Consider the following 6,701-nt stretch of genomic DNA (forward strand, 5'->3'; position numbering starts at 1 on the left):
TGTGTGTGTGTGTGTGTGTGTGTGTCGAAAATGAAAACTGCTATACCAAAGTGACCCTAAACCTAAACCTAACCCTAGTGTGGATCAATCCAACTTCAGTTCTAGTCATTTATTTGCTGCATCTTCAAGGATAACTAAGATTATGGACATACTTGGCAAACCTTAAATCTCAGTGCGCAGAGTTAATATTTATGGAAAACCAGCGTGCCAACATAGAAGAAGGGAAATCTGCATTTAGATGTTGTCCTTAACTGTATGGGAAAGTCTGCAGAGCTTACACACTGTTTACCAGCAACTCCCTGCTTCACATTTAAATAGTTACACATCCACACCTGGAAGCTGCCCAGTCTGTCTAAACTGTACAATACTTGTGTCTCTGCAATGCATATTTGTATGCATTTGTTTTATTGTTTAAATGTTAATATATATTTTAGCATTGATATTGCAGAGCACATCTGCAATTAAATATTTGTTCTTGTTGTGTTTATCTCTAAATAAAGATTGCCAAATTGAATTTTTGACTGTGTGAGAGAGACATAATGGGCTATTATGAAGTGGTCACCCTGTTGTCTCTAGCTGTCTCCACCTGACAGCTAAATGGCTTCTAAAAATAGATATTTTTATTTTATAATTCCATCCATTGTCAAAATGAAACATAAGGTGGCACCATATGTTGTTCACAATTTCTACTTTTCGGATATGTCAGGGTGTTGCACACTCTAAAAGGAGCCATGAAAGTGCCCCCTCAAAAAAAAAAACAGTAATGTGTCATTGCTTAAAAGTATGAAAGACTTGGCGAAGACCTTCTGTCAGCTTAAATGCCAGCCAAAACAAATGAAGACAGCACAAATACAAGAACTCTGCACTTGTAAAACCCATAGAAAATGGCACACTGCATTTGGCCATTGGCTATAAAACAATTACCATGCTAGAAGAGATGCATTGATCTCCTCACCTCCTGTCGGGTTGAAACTGTTAGAAATCAACCAATGGCCAAAAGGTTTTATATTGAGCAGGTTTTTATATCAAAAGAGCTGTGCAAAGCTTTTGAGCAAAGGTCATATTGCTGGGGATAAGAATTAGGAAGCAATGCGTCTCGCCACCTCCTAAAACAAGAATTCACTGACCTAAATTCTTTCCTTTTTCATCTGTAATCAAATGAAATTATGGCGAGGACACATCTGAATTTTGATCAATCACTCTGTTATCCATGAAACATTTCCTGTCCAATATTTTGAATGCATACCCTGCATGAATAAGTAAAGTGCAGGCTGTTGCCTTTTTTCCCCTAATCAAAGTCAAAATGCAAAACTAGCCATCTGGCCCTCTGTTCTTTTATGGTCACTGAGGCTTTCGATATCAAGATGTTGTAACCTACAGTACCACAGCGCTACTTAAGGACATAAACCAGATGCACGTTTGCACTGATGTTGCTCACAACTACACCGCAAGCTAATCAACCAAAACCAAAAGTCAATAGAAAAGCTTATCAATTTCTCAAGGCCCTATCAACCAAGGTTATACTATTCCATCAAATTTCATTTGCACCTGAACATTTCAACAACTTATAGCAAGCATCATTCTAAAAAGCTTAAGAGTTTGCAGAGTGTGTAGATGGGATTGTGGGTGTTTATTATGCCCATTTATGAAACTAGTTTTGCGACAGACAAGCACATTTGGAATAGCCTAGACTGTTCTCATGATTCAGGCCAGCTGTTTTGTGAAATGTCAGTGAATGGATATTAGCCACAACGTGTTAAACCACTGCACTCAGCTTATCTAGAGTTAAAGAGTAAGGAGGCTAGCATGCAAGGAAAACATCTCTAGGACGTACCTCTATTCAGAATTCTGCACTTAGTGGAGGTACTTAAAATAATTGGCCTATATGTGGGCAGTACTGTGTCTGCCTCTGCACAACAATGAAGTAAATCAATCACTGCGCTTGGTTAAACCTAATTTGTTCCTGTGTTTCTAACTTATATTAAGAGGTTTCCTTTTATTTCCTTAGATTTTTCTTAACTTCAACAAAATCATTGTGCTTTGCATGGGAGGCAGATCGGAATAGAAATTCCAAACAAACAAAACAGAAGTATGTGTAAGGCTCACGATAATGTTACTATTCCTGAGGGATTAAAAATAGGAATCAGCTGAAACGGGGGGTGGAGGGGTCACTTCACTGCCTCACTGGTTTCACTGCATGTTTGTAATATCCAGAGAAGAGTCAGTGGCGAGTAGCAAGGGATGACCAAAACCTGTTTCACACTAAATGCTTTGCTTTCCCTCTTTCCTTAATCAAATGCACATTTTGCTGTCCTCTGTAATAAATGTCTTCCAAGACGGTCTACGACCAATGATTTCAAAAAGCAATAATGCAGAGAAATGGATAAATCCCCCCCACCCCCTCACCCCACCCCACCCGACACACACACACCCAGAATGCTCTGGAAAAAGAAACTGTGTCGTCTAGTAAAATTCCATCCGCGTACACTCCAAAACCCCCATAAAAACCTTTTCAATCTATATGTTAATGCCATGAATTAAAATTTAATAACAAGAGATATTGAAAAGCAGACTCGAATTATACAAAAATAAATCCTGAAAGATCAGGCCCCTAAAATTAGAAATTCAGGGCGGCATCCGGTCTGCTGCTAAACCCTTGTAGGCTGGCAGATTAAATTTTTGATGAAAATCAAAATTACACTGCAGACTGAGGCAGGCGCAGCAAACCTGGCACTATTGTGATTTATGGATTCATTAAACCCGCGGGAGTTTCACCCCTCCCCTTTTCACTCAAAGAAATGAGATTTGCTTTGCTGAAAATTTGTATTTTCAGAAAAGCTACTCAGGCTCTGCTCTACCTTCAGAAAATGGTCAAGGAAAAAAGAAGCTTCTGTGTACATAACCACTGCACGTAAACAGGCCTAATTTTCGTTGCTGCAGCAATTGAACGTCCTTATGCATTATTCATGAGACCAATAAGGTTCATTTTTAAAAAGGAAGAGGCAGGCAAAATATGTGCAGAATGCACAGAATTTTTTTAATGCAGCATACCCAAACCCTGAAAAGCATTCCCTTGAGTCTAATTTAAGTGATGCCATTTTCGGACATTTTCAACATGCCACTGAGAATACAAAAACTACAGGAACATAAGGTGTTCTGGTAGGTTTGAAAGGGTTGAATGTTTCTTCAGACACAGCTGAGTCCAAATAATAGGGTTGGAATTGTACTTAAACAAAGAGGAATTGGCATGACATCCAGGATAGTGACTACTTGTGCCATACACCTTACTGTTTAAACAGAACACATGTACCAAATCCAGTTTCACACATCAGCCCAGAGGCTGTGGTACCAGCCTCACCATGCTGTGTCCATCAGGGTCTGGAGGGAAGAGTTTCACCTCTGTCCAAACTATTCTCTCCAAATAACCTGAGTGTAACAGGGCTTTTGTTTGTTTAACTGTTGATAGACCAGCAGCAATCATGTTGCCTTCCTTAACACCAGGACACTCCCAATGTCCGACATGACAGCTCCCAACAACTGAATCATCACAGTTTAAGGTGTCTTTCACTGAAACACTGCATCATTATTCCTGAGAGCTTTATAACTTATTACTTGGTTATTCTGGCATTCTGCATATAAACATTTCCATCACTCATATGGTGCACACATCCAACCCTATTAAACTCATGGAATTGGTTGCCGCTCTCCAATTTCGTAATACAACTGAGACTCCTACTATGTTTTGATTAGTATTACTGCGGAAAGGTCATAATTTACACCCTGATTTTGCATACAAAACATACAATTTCCACTAACTCTTTAAATTTATACAGATTTGAAGGTCAACATTAAAATTACCAACGGCAAAATGGCTCCCACAGATTCCCTTACATTACAATAAAAGCAAGCCATGCAAGATGGGAAACTGTTTGGCATCTGCAGGATTAATATAAACAGTGGAGACACTGGTTGTGATTGTTTTTCCTGTCCTCAAATTGTGCTGACATGGTCATCCTTCTTTCAGTGCTGTTCAGTTCACTTTTGTTAGTTCAATTTTTTTCCTTTAACATTTCCAAGTTCTAGAAATATGAGTGTAGATTGCTCCATGTTGACCAAACACATATGCATACCCATGACACACACATGCACACACACACAGGTAGCCTACACAAGGAGAAACACACATACAGTTAGTGAATGTGTTTGCTGTAGTTCAGCCAAAAACAGAATAATCTGACAATATTCAGGATGGATTTGTTGCATCTTTTTTCTTTTCTTTATCTTTATGTAGGCTACAGGCATATTAATTAAAAGACTCCTCAAATGACAGATCAAATATTTTTCTAACATTCTAAAAATGCTTAAAAGATTAGCAAAATAATTGCAGGCCACAATAAAAGAAAACGTAATAAAGAACAGAATTAACTTGCTCACTGCTTTGAATACTAGTTTAAAATCGGTTTGCACTATTTTGCATGAAAAGCAGGAGGTAGTGTTCATTTTCATTCGAGGAAACGTCAAAACATCGATTACGGGTGATGACTACCTATGTCAAAGGCGCTTTGACATGTGTTTGCATTCGCATAAACGGCCATTCGCTTTAATAAACAAGTCTCAAACTAGTCTAATTACAATTTCTTAATTTCCCCAAAATGACTGCCTACAGGTGGCGCCAATTACACAAAGAAAAGATTGAAATCCTGAATCTTTTTGAAAATAGAAGTAAAAAAAATATTTGACATGGCGATATTCTATGCGTTTTTCCCGTTAATGTACAGTACATTGTGATCAGATGTGGTAAAAGTGCTGCCATGCGAGTTTATGGGATGAACTGCGGAGCCCTGGTCAAATTTGCAGGAAAATTCACAAAACATGGCTGCAGGAGGTTTTTGTGTTTCAGATTGTTCCTCCCCTCATCGTCCTTCATGTTGCCACTATCGCTTGTTCCCTTGCTCTGTCGGACTACAAACCGTATCTCCTAAGTGCTTTAAATGAACAACCTGGGTGCACAGTCGACCAGTTAGCAGTTAGACGAAAACTTTATTTCGAAATTTCTGTCAAAAAAAAAAAAAAATCAACAGATTAGGTCTATTTCGGATAGCTTCAAACGCCTGCACCCCGGTTTAGTGGCAACATTTCGTGCATTAGTGCAAAAGACCGCCACATCTCATTATTCCGGAGGGATGAGAAAACTTAACAGCCGCCTCCGAGAATTTAAAATTTACGATTTCTAATTCAGAAAAAAAAAATACAAAAGAGTGGTTTGACGTACCTCCCAAAACGATGCAGCTCATGCGAGTCGGCTCCCGCTCCACAAATCTTCCTCCCCCGACCAGAGGTGACTGCACAACTGCTTCCTCAAAATTGTAAATTAGTTATTAGAAATTCCAAATGTTAAATTTCTCAAGAGCTTTATTTCCGCAACGCCGCTACGTTACATTTTCAGTAAGGGTTGTGGCGTATTGTGGATCCAGGGTTTTCGCGAGGTTTTCTTCGGTCCGTGCAGGCTCTCCGTTTCTGCCTTGCACAGGGGTTTGTGTTGCGGTTCCTCCTGTGGAAATTTTCGTCCGCCATATACAAGGGCAGATTCCGAAATTGCAGCGCCGGCCAGCTATATTAGCCTACATGAAAAAATATTCTGGGAAGAAGGCAGAAAAAAACGGGCTGCGCGACTATAAAGTTACGCCGGGAAAGGAGAGACTGGAAATTGCCCAAAGGAAAACATTCTCATGTGAAACTTAAAACTGGAGTATGCCACTGTAACAGCAGGCAGCAGCGCTACACTGTACACAGCTTATTAAGCAATATTTGCATATTTCCATCTTTATTCCTGAAAAGACATTAGAATTATTTAGCTAACGAGCCATTGTTTCCTGAATAGAGATACCATGTATGTAAAGTTGTAGATATATTTTTACCAGGCTTGGTAAATAGTTTCAGAAATGTTTTCATGCCCCATTATTCTGAAATCTTACACAGTTATCGATAATCATAACGTATATGTTATGATTATTGGTGTCAAACAGAGGCGCTGGTTTTGTTTATTTCCAATATTGCTACATTCCCTGTCCGGAATGCTGAGTTTGCCCAAATGAACGCAACTATTTATTGGCAGTCATTGACCAAAAACAGGGGAAATGGTCCACCAAAGCCAGTGTTTGTGGTTGTTGTTATGTTTAGCCTATTACTGCCGAGTCACCACAGATTTGACATTTGTTTAAAATGTCTTAATCTCGGCTATAACTTTGTTGGGTATTAGCATGATATCAATCAATAGCCTACTGTTTTTCAAGGGTAGGATTTTGTTTGGCCAACATTTTTTTATTTCAAAACCCTAAATACTCAGAATTAACCTTCCAATGTAAGTTTTTCAGTTTAGTTCAGTTTTTATTAGAAGTTCTGCAGATATGGTTTTTAAAGCACGAGCTTTGCTTGAGCTGTCAAATCAAAGTCTAAATAATCAGTTAAACAGGCTACTGTAGTGCGCAGGTAGAAGTGAGTCAGGTATGTCTGAGTTGCTTGCAGACGAATAATTAACATAAAACACAAAACTACAATTTTATGTAGGCTACAAGCCACTACAAGACGTGACTTCGTTTATAAGATCCCACAAGCATGCAGAAGCATCAGCCGTGAAATTAGTTAGTGACATAATCTTGTAGACTATTAAAAACCCTGGCTGTTACTACGTTTTTCCACAA

At 38.9% G+C, this 6,701-nt stretch overlaps 1 protein-coding gene across 2 annotated transcripts in view; it reads right to left on the bottom strand.

Annotated features, from left to right (window-relative positions):
- znf618 (zinc finger protein 618) overlaps positions 1-5,322 on the bottom strand; it is a 48,047-nt gene extending 42,725 nt beyond the window's left edge. For both annotated transcript variants that reach the window (XM_071517912.1, XM_071517910.1), the window contains exon 1: positions 5,273-5,322. The gene's annotated coding sequence lies outside the window, so the exon portion shown is untranslated. The remainder of the gene's footprint in view (positions 1-5,272) is intronic.
- Between the last annotated feature and the right edge of the window lie 1,379 nt (positions 5,323-6,701).

The sequence above is a fragment of the Centroberyx affinis genome, unplaced genomic scaffold, assembly GCF_046629955.1.
Source record: "Centroberyx affinis isolate AG114_WGS23_722 - 3 ecotype Tasmania unplaced genomic scaffold, CSIRO-AGI_Caff_v1 ptg000539l_1, whole genome shotgun sequence".
Taxonomy (NCBI): Eukaryota; Metazoa; Chordata; class Actinopteri; order Beryciformes; family Berycidae; genus Centroberyx; species Centroberyx affinis.